Source organism: Mastomys coucha, unplaced genomic scaffold (assembly GCF_008632895.1).
Source record: "Mastomys coucha isolate ucsf_1 unplaced genomic scaffold, UCSF_Mcou_1 pScaffold12, whole genome shotgun sequence".
NCBI classification, from domain to species: domain Eukaryota; kingdom Metazoa; phylum Chordata; class Mammalia; order Rodentia; family Muridae; genus Mastomys; species Mastomys coucha.
In genome coordinates, this window is record NW_022196894.1 from 11,619,106 (window position 1) to 11,641,697 (window position 22,592).

Below are 22,592 nucleotides of genomic sequence, written 5' to 3' on the forward strand. Positions count from 1 at the left end.
ATTGCTCATTCTTATCCAGTTTGAGACCTTTCTTGCTTGACAGGTAAATTCACTGTAATATTAAAAATGCCAGTCCTATTTAATATTATTTTCTATTATGACTTGCTTGTTCCTGTATTCAGCCTCTAGAAAATTCTGGATGCTATGGCTTGAAAAGCATATTTTCACAGTATTATCTTGATCTCTTTCTGTCTATGAAGCCAGTGCTACTGATCTTGCTGGTTTGGGGTGAGCCACAGAAAGAGCATCCTTGGGCTTTGAGTCAGGATTCTCAGATGGGGATAAAAATGTTAGAACATCTCCCAGACTAGCTTCTTTGGGCTAGAAAATCCCAATTATATCTCCTGCCCTCAAGGAGGAGAATAAAGTCTCAGATTCAGCAAGGTAGACAGCTTTCTGACAGGCACTTATAGAAGCTCAGTTCTTATTCAGAAGTCACCCAGATGTATGCATTTAGACAGGGAAATGAATTCCATGCCTGGAGGGCTAGAAGGGATTTCTTGACCTGGAATCCAAGTATATATTGTAGGGCATCATCTCCCTGTACTGTTCCCTTGCCTGTGGCATCTGTACAAGGGACGAGGGACTCTATTTTATGGAAACAAGGAAAACTGTGCTGGTGCTCTATAGGTTTCTCTGCTAGGGAGGTCCAGCTCAGTGGGAAGAACCACTCTTCTTCTGTCTTCTGGCTGTCTAGAGACCTCATTTCACACAAGGAACAAAGTCATACCTCCTTCTTTGGTTGGCTGAGGTGTGGAGACTCCAGCCCTGTGTCTCATTCCCCTGCGTTTATGGGTCTTCCTATCCTAGATCCTGAGTTGCTCTTCAGAATCCTCCTATGAATGCCTCCAGATTATTTCCATGAATGGAATTGTACCTGTGGAGATGAGCAATACTCTGGACTGGAGCACAAGCCAAGCTGTGAGTATAGCATTCAGGAATTCAAGTCAACTGGCTATACCAGCCATGTTAAAAGTTCTATGAAAAAGACAGGGTATTTGAGCAAGGATTTCCTGTGACACAGAAAATAGAAATTTGGGGATTATTTGCAAACATGAAAGAAATAAAAAATAAAAAGGTAACAGGGAGAAACTAATGGCAGAGCCATTCATAGGTATGATTATTATTTTAACAAATAGTTGGTCTATATAATGAGTGAGTCATTGTTTACATAATGAGAAAATAAAAATAGTTTTTAAAATGCATGGGGAACACAAGGAAACCAAACTTGTTGTTCCATGTATATCAGCCATATCCAACACATACCAAGGAAAGAGATACTGCTTTTAGAGCTTCATGAAGATATATGCTGAAATCTATACTATAAACTGTTAGAAAATTACAAACAAACAATCAAACAACATCAACAAAAACCATAAGTACCAGATGAAGCAAAGGCCATGAAGAAGTTCTACTAGGACTTTACTCATCCTTCACTTCAGAAGAACTGGATTTTACTGGACTTTAACCAGAAAGAAATAGCTACAAAGTAACCAATAAAAAGTAAGCACATTTCTAAAGTATTCAGCCTTTACCTGCTGTTCATGGATTTAAGATAACCACATGCCTTCACACTGACTAAAAGTTAAATATCCACAACTTCCATGGAGATTTGCAGACACAGGCTTCTCATTTCCCATTGAACACTAGACATTTATGAGCTAAGACTCTTGACTGTATCTCTCTTAAAGACCTTGTTTGTCTGAACAATTGGAGCCTATGCACCCCTACCCCACATCAGAACAGCCTGCATTCCAATCAGTCTATGACAGTGGTGGATGTCTAAAGATATCAGACACATTGAACTTCAAACATATCTTACAGTTCCCTTGAATGCTCTGTGAGCTACATGGAAATTTTCATACATGGCATATTAACTGTCACCCAGAAAAGCCAAAATCATCCACTGTAGAGAGCTGTCTATGTACATCAAAACAACTTCTCAGCAAGACAGGGCGAGTCTGTCCTTCCAGCAACCCAGCTAAGGCAGGAGAACCACCAGTTGGAGGCCTATCCAGGCCTGTCTAACAATCACTTAAGAAAGAGCTGGGGATGTAGCCCAGTGGCAAAGAACTTGCCTAATTGCCTACCATTCGAAGTTTTGTCTCCAATACCACCTTCACCCCCATAAAAAAGTATTCTTTCTGCCTGTACCCATCTTCAATTCTTACTCTTCAGTTATCATATCAATGTACCTAAGTATTTAAGTGGGGACAGGGAGTTGTCATCATAGACTTCTAAAAGTAGGGATAAATGGTTGGTCTCTTATATTTATCAAGAATTTACTTTGCTTTTCTGAAAAATTAATTTTCCTCTTGAATGTTTGTGTTTTGTTTCTTTTCCAGTCTACTTGAGAAAGCCAGGATTATGTAGACACCACTGGCTTCCTGGGCCCTTTGGGGACATGAGATGGAGAGAAGCTAAGGGAAAGGATCCAAAACCCCCTCTAGCAATCCTGGAGTCACTGCAAGGCTGAGAAGGTTTGCACAGCTCTGACCCCAAAGGTTGTGTTTTAAGTGCTCACTTCAGACAAGGAAACTATTAGAGGCTGACCTGCAGAAGCCTTTGTTTTGGAAACATAATGACACAGCTCTGCTCTCTCAGCTAGCATCTCTCAGACACTGAGCTCTTTATTTACCTGTGTGGCTCTGACTAACCAGAGGTGCTGCCGGCTGCCCGCTAGTATGACTAACCGGTGTCCTGCCTGGACTTGAAGCCTCAGACCTGTTTTCCTCTTTCTGCATACCTTGCTCCACACGCGTCCCGCCCCGCCCCGCACGCCAGGTCTCCAGGATGTTGCAGGCAGGACTGAGGGAACAAAGCCGGCTCTGAGAGGCTCTGCCGCGGGCCAGGCCGCCTGCAAGTCCCTGCACTGCCCAACGTTCTTCGTTCTTCGTTGACATGTCGAGCCCTGAGAGACCTTCCAGTGAACCTAGGTTCCTGGTGTCACAGAGAAGCAAAGAGCCCCATGCACTGAGGGGAGTGTCTAGGGCGCTCCAGACTGTGATCTGTAGAGAAGCAGTAGCCACCTGTTCACCATGCCATTCACTAATTCTTAGAAGAAATGCACTGCAGGGCTCCACGCTTGCCTTCTTGTGTCTTGTGTCAAGACCAGTCAGATTCTAATTATCACAGCCGGTTTTCTAATTGCAACATCATGAGAACTGGCATTGGGATAAAGCACTGTTAACTTCTTAAAGTCTAACTTAACTGTTTTGGTTTTACTATAGATCCTACATAGTCCCACAAAATCCATTTCTGTTTAAGTTTTCCACCCTATTCTTACGAGACTTACAGGCTAAAACAAGAATTACCTCATTTATGAATATATAAACTGATGCTCAAGATTTACAATTGTTTGCCTAGTCAGGATAGGAGACACCCACCCTCACCACTGTGGTATCCTGCCATTGTTGGGAAAATACGTTCACAGATGTCCGAAGACTCATCTAAATACTTGATCTAGGAGATGCCACATCCCGACGAACTCCACCCAAGACTTTACTCAAAGTTTCCTCCCAGGACAGACCGCATTACAGTGCCCAGGCCCTCTGCTTCTCACTTGGCTTACTAGTTATGGTTGGAGAGGTCCTTATCTTGCCAAACATCTACCCAGTTGCATCCAGGTTCACTGCAGGTATCAGGGCTCAGGAGGCTGTGGGGCACACAACTCTAAATGCAACCTAACTTTGCTGCAGCCAGTAAAGGAGTGTATGTGCTTCTCTGGAAATGATCAATATCAACAATGATATGGTTATGAGACAATGATTCCTCCGCCTAAAATCTACCTTCAAAATTAACTTTGGGATCTGGATGACTTGCAGAATCCCTGTAGTAGAAGCCCGGTGAATAACTGTTTTGCTTCAGCATATTAAATATTACTCTTTGGAAGGAAAGCCCAGGCCTAAAAGAGACAAGTGCTGTACTTCTACTTTTTCTGCTAATTACTGCAAGGAAAATTGGCTGTCTCGGTTTGAAGCCTGGTTTCTACGACTCTGTTTTCCTTTGGCTGCTTGAACTAATGAATCAACTTGTGCTGATTTGGAAACTTATGAAGAGCCATCTTATATGTTACACTGAGGTAGAGTATTATTTTGTCAGTAATAAACATTAGTAACTTAAGTAGATCTTGAAACATAAAGTTCCTTACTGATAATTTAAAAATACATACATACATACATACATACCATACGTTCATACATAAAATGGGTAGCAGATATAACAAGATAATAAAATGATTTCAAGGCTATGTAGTAAGACCCAGTTTCAACAAAATAAAAAAAATAAAGATAAATAAAAAGGGCTGGACTTGAATATTTATGTGACGCCTTCATTCTGAGAAAAATCTTCAAATGAGGATCTGTTAAATAGCCACATATGAGACATAACCCTGAGGTCTACTTACCTTCAAGGCTTTTGCTTATCTTATGAAAATAAAAGATGGTTACTGAGTTGATTGTGAGGAATTGCAGGTTAATGGCATGGTAACATTTATATGGAATGTGGCAGGCAACTTTTATAAAGCTCATTGAACAAAGACAAGTAGGGGTCTATTACAGTTTAATAAATCTTTCTCAGAGTTTCATAAAGAGGGTGCTTCTTACAGGCAGTCAGTCTACTTCAAATTCTAGTAAATCTAACTGTGACTTCATGAAAGACAAAAACTGAAAAGAAAATTCATTCTTTTATCAGTTACAATGTCAAATGTAAAGAATGTGAATGCTAGGTTTTAGCAATTTACTGAGAGTGAGCCCCATTGAGGCTGGATTTGCTTAGAGGAACCAATGAAAATATCTCTGTAGGAAGAAAGGCCCCAGTGTCCTTGATCATCTTTGGGTTACTTTACCAACATAAATTAATCTCAGAATGGCTATTTAGAAACTATTTTAACAACATATGGATGCAGCTGTAGCTGTTTGTGTTGGATATAATTTTGAACTTGAAGTGAACTATACTTTTCCTTAAAAGGGCTAAGCAGCTTCCTGCTCATCTGTTAATGCAGAAGTCAAATACCATAAATTGATAATAAGCATGCTGGCTTGAAAAACAAGACACACTTTACTTGACCTCTGCTCTTACTTGATTTCTTTCTTTTTAAAGAGAGAACTTTCATGTGTTCCCAAGTAGGAGGTTAATGTACAAACACCTTTAGATTCAAAGCACTATTTCCTTTCAAACTAGAAATAGAATAAAAATGTAGGAGGATGTTCCTCAAATTTGAATGGTCCACTCTATGGTAAAAAAAAAAAACCTACAGCTGTAAGCAATCTATTCAATTCACAAGAAAAAAAGAACAGAAAATGTCTAACACAACAAATGTGGAAATTGTTGATTTACCTCCTTTGAAAAATGTATCAACTATATCATCTATTATGTGACTCACACATGGCTATTAGATATATAAAATATTTCTAGGTCAACTGAAGCATGGAAATTTATTTTCACTTAACTCTACTTAAAATCAAACGCCTGGAAATGGCTACAAGCTGGAGGTCTCAGCCATGGGCATAGAGTAGTAGCAGAACAGAAAGGGTTAAAGAAGAGCTACTCCATGTATCACTGCACCATAAAAAAAGAAGCAAAAACAAGAAACAAGGCATAATATAAGCAGAATGAAATTAACAAACACATTAAGCATTTATTTTAAAGAAGAGAAGACCCTGCTCTACGGAGTTTCTCAGTATACAGCCTAATCACAAAGCTGCAGAAATAGAACAATCACAAAGTGTACCAGCTTTCTGGTGCCACGTCAAAATAACTGAAAACAAACAAACAAACATACCTCATAATTTAGGAGGAAGATTGGTTTATTTTATCTCATAGTTTCAGAGATTTGAATCACGGTAAGCAGACTTTGTTGCCTTCATACTGGTGGAAAGGGAGCATGTTACAGACTGCACTTGAAACCGAGGAGGTCTATTGATCTCTTGACCTCTGGGAATCGCACAATGACAAAACTTCCTTCTACTACCTCCTTAACTTCTACCTCCTATTTGTCAAACAGAGGCATATGAGTTTGGGATCACGTTGAGTTAAAAATTCCCACAAGAACTTAAAGTGATAAACAGAGAAAATGTGGTGTTAATGAGTACCTCCAGGGCCAGATGTGGGCAGGCAGTACAGTGAACACATGGCAAGCCACTGGGCAATGAGACATTGCTCTTGTGGCTATTTGAAAGTTCAGGTCTAATTTTGCAAAGATGTCTATCTAATATCACAGCTGCTGGTGTGATTTATAGAAAGTGGCTGTGTTTCTTCCTATGGTGGGCTGTCTTTATCAATGCTCCTAGGGTCTCGAATTTAGCAGTTTTAAAATCTTGTCCCTATGTATCTTGTCCCAAATCTTTTTGGATGGACATCCTTCTCTTACACAATCCTCTCTGTCATTCTCCCCATCTGTAACTGAGGTAAAATATGTTAGATGCAATTCTAACTCTGTTTTTGCTGTTATATATACATATATACATACAGCATACAATATAATTTATTGCAGACAGGTGCTTTGGGTGTGAGAAGGAGGAGAAATCATCATCTACCAAACACCATCCTCTGCTGAATTTTGGACCAGACAATATACACATAAATGCAACACTACAAACCCTCTCAATTAAAAACATGAACAGCTTGTCCAAGAACACTGAGCTCATTAGTAGCAAACCTGGGAATTAGAATTCAAATTAATTGGTAGATTCCACTACTTTGTAAGCTACAGAAAACACGTTATCCTCTGTCATATTTCACTTATAGAATGGATGTAATGTAATCCAAGAAATGCTGGTATTTACACACCCATGTGCCATAGAAAAGGTCTCAAGAAGTCAACAAAGCTAAAGGTCCTTTGGCTTTCAAAAAGAGGAAATGACTGAAAGAAAACAATCATGTTTCATTTATGGAAACATAAACAGATTTCAGTATAAGGTAATTGGGTATTTTATTCAACTACCATAATTTTTAAAAGAATTCTTTTTTTTCAGAGTAGATAGATGGTAGGAAAAATGTCAGAGTTTTTAATACAAATCTTTTTTACTGACCACCATTTTGTACCCTCCTAAGGCCTGGAATGTGAGGCACAGATGCTCTGTACCTCCCTCCCCAGGATCTGCCCTCCCAGGTCATTAAAGCCACTTACTACAGTGATTCTAAGGAGACCTGGAGGGTAAAAAAACGTCCCAGTCCTGCCCAGCCCCCACAGGGATTAGGGAACTGCCAGCAAAGCTGAGTAAAACAGGATCCGGAATGTGAAAGCTGTCAAAGCAGAAACAGCAAACAAGTCACCTGCTGCTAGCCCACTCAGGTGGAAGGTGTGCTCAGTCCTTGGAGCGGACCGGGAAGGGGAAGGCCACCTATGCAAGTTTGCAATGTGCTGCCCTGAAACAGTTCATCCACTGCAAGGGAGAAGGCACTCTGGTCTGGGAAATGTGGCCAAAGGATGACTTGTCGCTACTCTCTGCTATCCTTGTGCCTGTTGAGCAAGGCCTGCTCTGCTATCCCCAACGAACAGTGGAGATTTTATAGTCTTTATAATAAGTGGTGAAGGGGGAAATGTGAAGATACTGTATACTGCTCACTTGGCTCCCCTAGAGAACGTGGGCTTCAGAGGTCTTTCTCGGGTTAGAACAGCACCCAGCTTGTCTAAGGAAACAAGAAAAAGCAGACACACACGAATGTACAGTTACATATATACAAATACACATAGATGTATGTACATACATGCACTCGTATGAATATATGAACACATATCTACATACACAGGTACATATACATTCATGCAAATATGCACACATATATATGCTACATAAATTTATACACATGTATGTACTGTACACCTCTATACCAATATATACATATGTACACACAAACTCACGCATATATACAAAAAAAAATAAAGCTCACCAACTGAAAGGGTTTTGTGGTGAAAGAGTACCTTGACTGTAGGGGGCTGTGGTGCTTTGAATGAAAATGGGCCCCATAGTCTCATAAGCAGTGGCATTGTTAGGAGGTATGGCCTCCTTGAAGTAGCATGGTCTTGTTGGAAGAACTGTGTTACTAGGGAAACAATTTGAGGTTTCAGAAGTACAAGCCAGGCCCAGTGTTATTGCTTCCTGCTTCCTTCAGATCAAGACGGAGATGTAAAACTCTGAGCTGACTCTCCGGCACCATGTCTGCTTATATGCCTCCATACTTCCTGCAATGATAAGCATAGACTAGACCTCTTCACTGGAAGCCAGGATCAATTAACTATCTCTTTCTTTATAAAAGTTGCTGTGGTCATGCATCTGTTCACAGCAATAGAAATTCTATGGGAGAAGTGAGAAGGCTAGGCAATGATTCTATTGCTGGTCAGTTCAGGAGACTAGGCCTAAGAACTGGGCTAGCCCAGGCAAGCCCAGGCAAGTCAGTTACTAGAAAAAGACCCCAGGCTTCAGGCAGTTAGTCAGAAACTACCCTGGCATCAGGAGCTGCCCTGCCACTTGGCCTGAGGCAAGGTCAGCAGCAGTTTCCAGACTTCCTCAGCAATAGTTTCCAGCCCCCATACCCTGATAATAGTTCCAGAATGTCCCTAGATTCAACAGACGAAGATAGAGGATACCTACCCTGGAAACTCCCCTAATGTGATTTAAATCAGGCCTTCAAGCTCGCTTCGGGGTCTCCCTATCTTAGTAATGGGAGACCCTAGCATACTGGACTACTGTGGAATAAAAACACTCTGAGTTTACATACCATATGAATCTGGAGTATCATTCTTTGGCAAATCATGGGCCCTTACAGTTGGTACTAGGGACTGGGATATGGCTGTTATAGGTCTGCCAGTGTTTTTGCCTGGAGAAATATGGAACACTTTGGGACTTTGAACTAGAAAAGCAACTGGACATTTTAAGTGAGTCTTAATGGGCTATACTATTAGCAGCATGTAAGTCAGTAGGGCTGAGAGTGATTTGAACTGTGGGGCCTGGCTCAAGAAACTTCAGAGGAGTTAGTATACAGCCTAGAGATTGTTCATATGTTGCTTTGGTGAAGAATGTTCTACCCAAACAAGTAGCAAGCGCAAACTTCAGCCTAAGATACTCTCAAATGCTGCCTTGGAGATGCAGCTTAATTATACTAATGTTAAAAGCCACTGATGCAAAATGAAACAGGCAAAGCCCTGAAGCTTGCAGGGCAGAAAGCAAGGCTGCATGCCTCCTGCAACCAAAAAATAATAGAGAATAAAATAAATTAAGATATCAAGGCCACCTTAAGCAACTGGTTTCCTTCAAATTGGACTCCACAGAATACTAGGACTACTTTGCTTAGCATATGACACATATGTTGGCTTGAAAATAGGCTTATACAGGAAATAGAGGGGAATTTAAAAGAAGTTAAATATAGGAAAGAATATTAATTTAATTTATATAAAAAGAAAGAAAATATAAATATATTTATCCACAGAGATATTAATCTCCATAGAAGGGAGAAATAAATGGAAATTGTTTAAAATGTTTTTAAAGAGACAATGATGAAGAAATAAACTCTGGCCTTTGATCTCAATGCTTAGGAGACAAACGCATGGACAGTTAGGTTTCTTGTGAGTCTCAAGCCAACTTAATCTATAAACAAATCCATGTCAGTTTGGGCTATGCAGAGAAAAACTCTTAATAAATAATAATAATAATAATTTTTCTAATTGTTTTCATTATCAGAATGAAGGTGGTTATAAGTTTGGTACTTATAGTGGTTTTACAAATCCTCTATCTGAATGGTCTAAGTAGAGCAGACCTAATTTGAGCTAGTCTATACTTTTGATGAATTCTGGTTGCTAGACCAAGCACATGTTATTCTGAGAGAACCTGCGGACATCAGACCCAGACCCAATAATTCCGGCTGACTTTTGTAGGCCTGGCCATGGATGGCTGAAGAGGCCTGGGCTTCTTTGGCCTGACCACTGCCATTTCTTACAGGGAACATTGGGCAGTCACTGGCATCAGAGCAGTGATCGCCTTCATCCTGGACATAGGGCCTGTGTTTTGGAGACCCATCTTTTCTGATTGTTACCCTGTTGTCAGGTTAGGACGACAACCTTACCAACCTCTCCAAACCCCACCACTTGATTGCATTTTTAGGGGTGTTTCACTCACTTGATCCTTTCTTGTGGTGTCAACCTGCCCACCACCGTACTGGGAAGGAGTCTTCTAGCCAAAGCGGGAACCTCTATTTCCTCATCCCCAGCCCCAGCCTGGTGTGCTATGTTAGTTTGGTGGATTTCATCTGCATGTGCTCTAGCCTGTTCCCAAACTCACCTGTACTCTTCAGGAATTAAGTTGTTAGGCAGAACCATATATATGTCACAGAAGGTAAGATTATAGGATTGAGTAATATATTTGAATTATGGAAGTAGAAAAGTTAACTGTATAAGATGCCAGTCTCTTTTTTATTCAAGAAAATTCACTTAATGAAAGGGGGACATGAACCCTGACCAGGCCATCCACTCCAACAACCTTCCACAAAGGGAGAATAAGAGCTGGGGTAGGCCAGGTAGGGAGAGGTAGAGCGACATCCCACAACACAACAAGAGCAAGTACCTGGGGCATTGCCAGTGGGCTGAAAGTTGGTGCCAGGATAGAATAGTTGGACAAGCTTGCTGCTGGAGAGAAAGAAGGAGGCAGAGGAAAAGAAGAAGCTGTAGGTTGAGACTGGTATGGGGGATGGGGGAGAGCTCATTAGCAAAATCAAAGGTCAATTTGGTCTTTATAGCTAGTTAGTATAGGAATGGGAAGAACACAGAGAAGGTTTAGAGCAGAAGTATGAGAGGACTTATATATAGGGAATCTCTTTACATTTCTCTAACTTTCCATTTTCCTGCTTTCTCACAGTAGTTATAAAGGTCCCAAAATATACTAGGATCTAGGATATCGTTAGGTAGCCATTTTGATTGATTAAAGAATTTTGAGGGGGCCTGTGAGATGGCTCAGTGGGTAAGAGCACTGACTGCTTTTCCGAAGGTCCTGAGTTCAATTCCCAGCAACCACATGGTGGCTTACAACCACCTGTAATGAGATCTGATGCCCTCTTCTGGTGCGTCTGAAGACAGCTACAGTGAATTACGGCAGAGCGAACGAGTTCTGGAGCAAGCCAGACCCCAGAGCAAGCAGGGCCGGCAGAGGTCCTGAGTCCAATTCCCAGCAGCCACCCACATGATGGCTCACGGCCATCTGTACAGCTACAGTTTACTCTACACATAAAATAAGTAAAATAAATCTTAAAAAAAGAATTTTGAGGCCAGATTTAATTGTCAAGTCAGATTAAGTTTAGAGACCCTTAAGTCAGACAGAAGGTGGAGGCATCAGAAGTTCTTTAAGAAGCATCCAAGAGGGATCCAGAAAGGTATGGATGATTCAATCTCTATGGATAAGAAAGAGAGGTAGGTTCTAAGCCTGTAGCAACAGGCATCCCCAGGACTCAGAGTAGACCGAGAGAAGGCCAGGCCACCCAGTAAATCATCACCACACTCAAAGCAGGCCAGGAAAATAGCCCAAAGAGACTCAATGCAGTCAAAAGTCAAGATTCTGAGCTCAGAAATGAAGACTCACCCAACGGCAAGGGACAGAAGTAGGGTAAGTAGAGAGGGCCAATCATGGTTTTAAAGATTGTGGCTGGGGATACCTTTGCTCTCAAAAGTACCAGAGGAGTACCAGCTCAACAGTCATTTCTTTGGACTCCGGAGTATTTTTAATATCAGTTTTCCAGGGGAGAATGGACATCTAGTGATCCATGAGCTGGAAGGTGATTGTGAGAAGAGTAGATAGATAGTGTTCCAGTGTGTCTCAGAACCCACAGGGGAATCCAACATTGGGAGAACCTATCCTAGTCATAGAACCAATTTTTGTTCGTTTGTTTTCATTGCTAAAAAGTCTCAGTGTTCTTTTGTGACTGGGTTACCTCGCTCGGGATGATATCCTCCAGATCCATCTATTTCCCTAAGAATTTCATAAATTCATTATTTTTAATAACTGAGTAGTACTCCATTGTGTAAATGTACCACATTTTCCATATCCATTCCTCTGTTGAGAGACAACTGGGTTCTTTCCAGTTTCTGGCTATTATAAATAAGGTTGCTATGAACATAATGGAGCATATGTCCTTATTACATGTTGGAGCATCTTCTGGGTATATGCCCAGGAGTGGTATTGCTGGGTCTTCAGGTAGTACTATGCCTAATTTTTTGAGGAATCGCCAAACTGATTTTCAGAGTGGTTTCCAGCTAGCAGTCCCACCAGCAATGGAAGAGTGTTACTCTTTCTCCACAACCTAGCCAGCATCTGCTCTCACCTGAATTTTTGATCTTAGCCATTCTGACTGGTGTGAGGTGGAATCTAAGGGTTGTGTTGATTTGGATTTCCCTGATGACTAAGGATGTTAAACATTTCATAAACTTAGGTGCTTCTAAGCCATTCTGTATTCCTCAGCTAAGAATTCTTTGTTTAGCTCTGTACCCCATTTTTAATGGGTTACTTGGTTCTCTGGAGTATAACTTCTTGAGTTCTTTATATATATTGGATATTAGCCCTGTATAGGATGTAGGATTAGTAAAGATCTTTTCCTAATCTGTTGGTTGTCATTTTGCCCTATCGACAGTGTCCTTTGCCTTACAGAAGCTTTTGCAATTTTATGAGGTCCCATTTGTCAATTCTTGACCTTAGAGCATAAGCTATTGGTGTTCTACCCAGGAAATTTTCCCCTGTGCCCATGTGCTCAAGGCTCTTCCCTGCTTTCTTTTCTATTAGTTTCAGTGTATTAGTTTAGCTCCTTTGTCCAAGATCAAGTGGCCATAGGTATGTGAGTTCATTTCTGGATCTTCAATTCTATTCCATTAATCTACCTGACTGCCACTGTACCAATACCATGCAGTTTTTATCAAGATTGCTCTGTAGTACAGCTTGAGATCAGAGATGGTGATTCCCCAAGAAGTTCTTTTATTGTTGAGAATAATTTTCCCTATCCTAGGTTTTTTGTTATTCCAGATGAATTTGCAAATTGCTCTTTCTAACTCTGTGAATAATTGAGTTGGAATTTTGATGGGAATTTTATTGAATCCATTTATTGTTTTTGGCATGATGGCCATTTTTACTATATTAATCCTGCCAATCCATGAGCATAGGAGATCTTTCCAGGGAATCGCAGTGACAAAGTGTGGAGCAGAGACTGAAGGAAGGACAATCCAGAGACTTCCCCACATGGGGATCCTTCCCATATACAATCACCAAACCCAGACACTATTGTGGATGCCAGCAAGTGCTAGCTCACAGGAACCTTATATAGCTGTCTCCTGAGAGGCTTTGCCAGTGCCTGAAAAATACAGAAGTGCAGGTTCACAGCCATCCATTGGACTGAGCCCTGGGTCCCCAGTGGAAGAAGCTAGACAAAGGACCCAAGGAGCTGAAGGGGTTTACAGCCCCACAGAAAGAACAACAATATGAACTAACTAGTACCCCCATAGCTCCCAGGGACTAAACCACCAACCAAAGAGTATTCGTGGTGGGATTCATGGCTCCAGGTGCATATGTAGCAGAGGATGGCCTAGTTGGTCATCAATGGGAGGAGAGACTGTTGGTCCTATGAAGTCTATGTGCCCCAATGTAGGGGAATCCCAGGGCCAGGAAGCAGGAGTTGGTGGGTTGGTGAACAGAGGCATGGGGGAGGGAATAGGGGTTTTGTTCAGAGGGGAAGCCAGGAAAGGGGATAACATTTGAAATGTAAATAAATAAAATATCTAATAAAAATAAGTAAAAAAAAAATTAATTAAAAAAAAGAGTTCCTCAGTGATTGATGGCTGAGGAGTACCACAAAAATCACATCACACAACAAACTTCATACATGGGAAATGGGGTATAGATGCAAAATGGCTGCTTCTCATCAGGGATGGAGACAATGACAGGCTTTATAGGATGTGAGGAACATGTGCACAGGGAAAACTACAGCAACAGTGAAAATGTTTTGCATTGGCTGTTAATTGAAGGCAGGATGGAGGCTAGAGCACTTGGGAGCTCTGAGGATCCTGGTTCTGAAATGTGAGCAAAAGTTGTTCTTAGTATGCTCAACACAAACTGTGTCTATAAAGACGTAGCTGCATTCCACAAAGGTGCCATCATTTCCAGGAGGAGAACAAAGACCTCTGAGTGGAGAGCCAAATGGAAACTCCTTTCTACGAGCAGATGGAGGAAGATTCAGATGTGAGGTTATCTTCTCTACTCACCCACTCACCACTTAACCTCAGGTTAGAATGATCTGATGGCCACTGTTTCAAACCCCAGAGGTAAACTGTGTGTAGGCTCTACTTCACTCACATCCCCATGGCTGTAACTGAGGTGCTCTTCTAGGAGAACTTCTACCCAACCAATTAGTTTCTTGATAGCGTTGAATACTCCAGGCTCCATGCATATTCTTATTTCCTGGACCCATATACACTGTGGCACCAACCAGTGTGGCTGTTTCCTCCACTATTATATGGTAAATTATGGAAAAATCAAAAAAGCATCAAGAGTGCAAGGCAGCAGAGCATAGATATCATGTGAAAGGCAAACACAATTGCACCAGAAACTCACCATATGGTCACTGAGATATAATACCACTGCCATGAAGTACACAGTACTGACTCTCTTCCCTCCACACTAACAGGAAACTTGAAAAGGACATCATCAGGGCAACCAAGAACATCTAGAACTGTACTCTGCACAACCAGTAATCTCAGGCAGTTCATGGAACACCAGTGTGAATATGGAGTGACTCTTCCTTGGAAGGATGAATGAAAATCTATTTACCCCACATGTGGTACCAATAATTGACCAAAGAAGGGATTCTGCTAGCCTACTGCACTAGTGAGTTTACTGGGGTTACTCACAAGAGAATGAATGAGTTAAAGGCAGCTGTATTCACCCCTAGCTAGAGTAATGGTTCACAAAAGCTACATCTCTGCAGCTCAGCAATGATCTGGTTATCAACATGGCAGGAGGAATTATTCTCTCCTCAGTAACTGTTTAATGTTTTTATTACTTGGGAAGTGGTCTCATTGATACTATAACATTTTGAGGGTTCTCAGACTTGCAGGTTTTTGTTAACTTCAGAATCTTATGAGCTCTACAACTGCCTTGGCCCCTGGAAGAAATGTTTAAAATTGCTACACAATGCTTAGGCTCTTTTTTAGTTTTTAGTAAGGTTCTCTGAGCCCTAGAGGGATAATATTGCTGTGTCATAATTATCTCATTATGATGGAGTACTGGTCCACTATGTACAGCAGGTCACTTATTTCTAAGATCTTGATGAATTTCTGCAGTCACCACTAACCATTGCAAAAAATAAATTTCCTTTCAGAATGGAGGGTCAAAGAAGAAGTAGTCTATGACTAGGAACACTTCATAAGGCAATTTGACATATGGACCACATCCATTTATCAAATTAATAGCAATAGCCTCCCGAATTGTGCTTATGACCCCTCTAGGCACAAGATCTTATCTTGGCTCATGTGTGATTTCTTCCTGTAGAATGGGCCTTAAATTCAATAGACAAACATCTGGCTGTACCAATAATAGTTGTACCACCATTGTACCACCTAATCTCACCTGGCATGTCAGAAGAGGAGAATATAGAGCCCATAATCAAACAGGACTTTTAGTAACAATTCTCTCCAACCAACGTGCATAGTGCCTTCAGATAGTATGAAGGCCAGGTAACAGGGTGAAAATTTATGATTCAGTATGAGCTTGACTTATCTTTGTCCTACTTACTAAGTATGCAGCATCTATAGTAAATTGGGCCTTACTGTATAGTTCTGGTGTGAATTGTGGTGACTTAAAAGAGAAATGCCCCCTATAGTCTCATGTGTTTAAATACATGGATCTTTAATTGGTGGTACCATTTGGAGGGGTTATAGAACCTTTAGGAAGTATAGCTTTGCTAGAGGAAGTTCATCACTGGAGATGAGCTTTAATAAGTTAGAGCTTTACCCAATTCTAGTTTATACTCTCTGCTTCCTGCATATAGGTAGAAGTATGATTGAGTAGCTTCTTGCTCCTGTTCCCTGTGTTGTTCCTCCTCTACTATGACAGACCTTGCCTCTGGAAGTATAAGGCAAAATATATTCTTTTATAATTATGTTGGCCATGGTGTTTTATCACAGTAGCAGAATAAAATAATTAATATAATAATCAGCCACAGTGGTAGTCTGTAGACTTAGGGTCTACTTTAGATCATTCTAGTCAACTGAACACCCAGGAACAATCCTATGGCTTCTAAGAGTGCTCTCTCCCACTCATGAAACTTGCCTTAAAACACATTATTGAATATTTTCACTGTTTTGAAGAGTTACTTTTTATAAACCTATAGAATAATCAAGAGTTAACATTATATAATTAAACCTTTTTTGTAGCAGTTATACAGAATCTCTTAAGACCATTACTATATGCTCCAAGAAATTTTTCTAATTGGTCATGTACAACTAAGGGTATAATAAAACAAAATATGTTAGCAAGGTCCAATACATCATGAACAATGAATGTGTTGAATGTGTGTGTGTGTGTGTGTGTGTGTATGTGTGTGTATATTTATATATATGTAGAAAAACCTGACATGCTTATTACTAGATGAGAATAACTATTCTTCAAAGGCAGTTTTACGGCATCTAGAAAATGCCAAACTATATAGACAGTAAGGAAGTCAGCGGTTGCTAGAGGTTAAGAAAAGGGAATGATGCACAGAAATGCTGGGCAGAGTACAGAGGAGTATGGAAGACAATAAAACTACTCTAAATGTGGTAATAATGTTGGGCATATGCATTTATAGATCTATAAAATCCACAATGTATACAATACCAAGAGTGACCTCTACCTCAAACAACTTGATAGGATAAGGATATGCCAAGTGAAATTTATTCATTGTAACAAATGTTCTACATAAGTTCAGGATATTGATAACGAGGAAGGTTTTACATATTCATTTCTGGTGAAACCTCTGTCATTGTGTACTTTCTATTACTATACCTAAACACCAGAGACTGTACAATTTATGATAGAAAAGAAAATTATTTAGGACCATTGTAGAGGCTGGTCATTCCAAAATAAAGGAAGACAAATCTAGTGAGGGCCTTTTGTTCCAAGCAACCCAGCAGAAAGTGTGGTCATGTCATGGTAACAGAATGAATATGCCAGAGAAAGATGCTTTTCATAATAGGGCCACTCCCTCCACAATTCATTAATATTTTATACATGAATGGATTAGTCTATCATTTAGGGGAATGCCTTCATGACTTATCACTTGATAAGGGCCTCATCTGTACTAATCCCTTATTACTTCTAAATGGGGACTAAATTTCACCATGTGTTTTGTTGATATCATGAAATGATATCATGAAAGATACGGTACCCTTTGGAAGCGGAGTGTGTCTGCATAGGAATGGGTACTGTAGATATCTATAGATTACTCTTACATAGTACACATATCGTTCACACAGGCTACATGGTCCACACACAGCCTTCTACAATGTCAATTACTAGGTTCCATGCCATTATGCCGTCACAGAAGTTATTACCCATTACATGAGCTACTCATTTTCACTTGGCTGACATGTCCTACTTTTCCCAACTATGAGCCATGTCTTTGCTCATTCATATTCATTGTCCATGCATTTATAAACTCCCTGAGTGTTGCAGATTTGATTACTTTCCATAATCCTTTGTGTTTCCTTCTTTCTGTTAGGGAATACTTCAATTCAAAAATAGCTATAACAATGCTTTTTATGTTTCTCTTCACATTGCATTTTCTCCTGAAGTCCTTCTCTCTGTCAAGTATGACAGTTTAGCTAAAGTAAATTACCCCAGTTAATAGAGTCTATTAGTGAAGAAACTCATGAAAAATAAAAAGAGTCAAATTCTTGGCTTTAGCTATTTATCTGAAAATCAATATAAAAAATTGGCCTTTTCTTTATGCATTTAGAGGCATGTATATACACTCATGCATATACATATGTACATGTACCCATGTATATATATATATATGTATATATATGTATATATATACATATATATATATATATACATATATATGGCAATGGTAATGTTTAAAGAAATTTTATTCCATCTCAAATACTAGGTAGTGTCCCTTTTTTTAATTCCTCAATTAAATTTAAATTGCCCACTGGTACTGACTACAATTGTCCAGGTAGTAATAGGTCTAACTACGTAATTCTCTTCTTTAACTGAACCAGACTTTAAGCTAGTTAATAACACATCTTTCTGAATTACTCTTAATTAAGTATGAACACTTTAGAGAGACAGAAGGTAATACTCATGTATGCAGCTTAGAAATATGGCTATTAAATGAAGGCAAAGGAACAAATAATATATAAAGTTATTATGCTTGACTGAACAATTCAGAATATTTTTAAAACAAAATATCCATTTGAAGCTCAGTATTATATATTTTGGACTATGAAGGTGTACCACAGGCTGACCCATGGAAAAAACAAACACTAAATCATCAATCCACTTTGCTGAGTGCACTTTCAGTTCAGGATCAGTTACTTCAGAGGCCATTTCTTCTGAAAAATCGTATTATAAATACTGCAAGTAATTTATCAATTATACTCTACATGTCATCTTATCATGGATGCTCTTATTTCATGCACCTTTAAAATAAGTGTAGCTTGCTTGTTTCAAACTTCACTGCTAATACAGAGGAAGTTTTGTTTGTTTCCAGTGACAGAAATGCCAAGCTCAATGGGAAGGATGTGATGTGCAACTACTACAGAGAAAGGCTATGCAAACAGACTAGACATTGGTTGAGAACACATGCTCCACTTTCTCCAGAGTTATAGTTATTTTGAGCTGTTGACAGCTACTAGGAATGCCACTACTTGTCTTGGCTTTGACACTTTTATCCACAAGCACGATACTTCAGCTTCAGCTTCAGCTTTTCTGGAGATAATACTATAATATGCACCAACTCAATTCGAAACAAGCTGGGTCACTGACAACTTTTCCATGAGATCCCCAAGTAATAATTGTCTCATGCCAAGCACTAAAAGGTATTTTGGAATCCTTTATAGTAAGCATGGTCTCATGTAACAAAGATTTTGCCACTGGCTGTGATACAAGATATAAAGATCTGTCCAAAATATCCTGTTGAAACGTACTTGCTCCTTCAGATCCTGGTGATAACCATAATAATGTAATTTAAGTAGCTCCTCTTCTCAGAATCACACCTGTAGTTCAGTGGTTCTTGACTAGGTACAGCAGATCTGTTTGTAGAACACTCTGATGCTTAGTGATTATGTAAGAAATCCTAAGAAGAAATATCTAAGCTTACTTTTTACAAGACAGAGTTGTTCATTGAAACAATTTTAGACTGTGACAAGGACCAGAAGGATCAGAAACCCTGAGGACAAAGTTACTTAAAGTGGGCTGAATCTGACAGCCTACATGAGTTAGTGGGTGAAACAGGAGCCAGAATGAAGCAAAACACCCCAGACCCTGGCTAGAGGAAACTGATGTGAAGAGCTCTGACTGCAATAAGGTCAGAGAATCAAGCTGTATACCACAGGATATGAGCAAATGGAAGAGCTGGAATATTAGCCTGCCATGCAAATATTGATCAAGGATGATTATGGTGACAAAAAGATCTAGTGGAGAATAGCTACAAATACCTGTCAACTAGCAAGAAACACCTTTCAATAGTTGCATGCTTTTCTAGCACTGCAGTGGGAGATAAATTACTGACCTGTTTGGGAAAATGAAGCAGAAATTTCTGGTTTCTTTGGAGACTCCATTTTGTCATCTGATTGTTTTTTGAAAACTGTCTTATGGGAGGGTGTTTTTGATGAGACGGACAATGCTGGAGGATGTTTTGCTGAGAATAGCCATGTGCCATTTTTCTGGAAACAGCCTGGAAAAAGAACGTGTGATATTTTACTAGACTGGATGATCTAGAGAACATATGATGTTGGAAATGGAATATAACCCAGCAGATAGTGAAAGATGCTGGATGGTATTGGTCTGTTCTTTGCTTGTCATCATTGAGCTTTGCTGATGTTGGTCTTCGCTGAATAACACTAGGTGATATTGTCATGGCTTCCTATTCTTTTCTGATCATCATTTGTCATGACTTCATAGAGAGAAACACCACTTAAAGAACTTCTAGTGGTGTTCTGGTGGCTTCTTGCTAATTCTGTGGAGTCAGGCCTTGTGATGTCTTCTGGATCAACCTGACATTGCTGATTTGTAAATGGTGTTTGTGAGTGAATCGAGCTGCTGCTGAGGATTCATGTGAACTGAACTGCTGATATCCCGACAACACAGATTGCATTTCCTCCAAAGAACTATTTGTAAACAGGTCCACAACATCCTTCACTCTATTAATCTTTCCTTTCCACTACCTCTGGTGGATGGTAGGATAGAAGGGAGGTTAAAGCATTTATGAACTAATAAGAATAATTAAAAATTATTAAAAGCATATTTTGAAAAATTTAAGCCTGCAGGAAGGTCAAAGAGCTCAGCGTTTTGCCTGCTCATCTACTTTGGATAGCTAACCCCTGATGGGTCCCATTTTAAACATTATTTTCATGCAGGCACATTAGCCAACCAGGGACCAGGTGTTTCTGTATAACAGAGTTGGTTGGCTGTGGAGATTCAGATTCCTGGAGTCAGAGGAGGAAGAGAAACAAGAGTTTAGAGCATTGCTCCTGGTCAGCCTAAGTCCTGCTGTCACCCAGCTCCTGGCTCCAAGACAATGTTCGGAAAAGGAAGACAGACTCAATAGGAATCTACATACCTGAGACTTAGGGAACCGTTAGATTCCTTCTGCTCTAGCCTGCAGAACTTGACCCGAGGATGCACGTAGAGAGAGACTGCACTCTGACATTAGCCTCCAAGACTTCATGCTTTGGTTCCATGTGACAATTCATTCCTGCAGCTGTCTTTGACCTTTAAGACTTGCCAAAGATTGAAAACCTTTCACGCCACGCCCATTGAGGACTTTTTCTCTGCAGACTTTCTCTGAAGGGATTTCTCCATGTTAGCATCCTGAGGGACTTTAGAGCTATGACACTTGCTGACAGTCTTGCCTGGCATCCTAACACCTACTGAGAGCACCGAGCTATAAGACCCACAAACATAAAATATATACAGAAGACCTAGATCAGACCCACACAGGCTCCCTGACCTTTGTGACCCCACTTGAGTGAGGCCATTTGATTTTATGTGCCATGTTCATATGTAGTCCTTGATCCGCCTGATTTCTCCAGTCTGCCCCCCCCCAAGCTCTACCTAATATTTGGCTATGGCACTCTGTATCTGCTCCCAAAGTTGCTGAATGAAGGAAGTTTCTTAGGTGTCTCTGATAACAGTTATGCTAGATCCCTGCACGAAACGTAGGTATGACAAATTGTAGGTCAGATTTTTTTTTCTTTGTGGCAGTGTTTGGTCTGAATCCCTCCACTTGAGGCCTTGTTTGGTTACAGATAATGGCCGGTAGTGTCCTCCACTCCTATGGCCCTTTGCTAGGGTCACCCTGGTAGATTCTATGGAGTTTCCATTATACTGGGTTTCTACTTCCATCCTGGAATCCTGCGTACACAGGTGCACACGTGCACACACACACACACACACACACACACACACACACACACACACACACACACTCACTCACACTCCAATTCCAATCATCTCTCCCAGTCTTCTCTCCCTCTGTTGCCCATAACCACCTTGCCTTCTCATGCCTAACCTCTACCAATCCACCTACAAAATCTATTCTATTTCCCTTTCTAGGAAGATCCTTGCACTCCGTGTTACTTAGCCTCTCTGGGTCTGTTTATTGTAGCATGGTTATCCTTTACTGTTCACTTAAAAGTGAGTACGTATGATATTTTGTTTTGTGGGTCTGGTTACTTCACTTAGGATGATTTCTTCTAGTTCCATCCATTTACCAGAAAATTTCATGATGTCATTTTTTTTAAAAAAAATCTGAGTAATACTCCATTTTGTAAATGTACTACATTTTAAAATCCATTCTATCATTCTGATAGGTTTAAGATGGAATCTAAAAGTAATTTTGATTTACCTTTCTCTGATGGCTATGGATATTGAACATTTCTTTGAATGTTTCTCAACCATTTGAGATCTCTCTCTCTCTCTCTCTCTCTCTCTCTCTCTCTCTCTCTCTCTCTCTCTCTCTCTCTCTCTCTCTCTTTTTGAGACAGGGTTTCTCCATGTAGCCCTGGCTGTCCTGGAACTCAGAAATTCTCCTGTCTCTGCCTCCCAAGTGCTGGGGTTAAAGGTATGCGCCACCACCACCCGGTCATTTGAGATTTTTCTGTTAAGAATTTTCTGTTTGAATCTGTTCCCCATTTTTAATTGTAATATTTGGTTTTTGATGTCTCGATATATTTGCATGTTAGCGCTCTGTCAGATGTGAAGTTGATGGAAATCTTTTCTCATTTTGTAGGTTGCTGTTCTGTCCTATTGACAGTGTCCTTTGCCCCACAGAAGCTTTCAGTTTTATGAGGTCACATTTATTAATTGTTAATTTTAGAGACCACACTATTGGTCTTCTGTGCAAATGCATTCAGAACT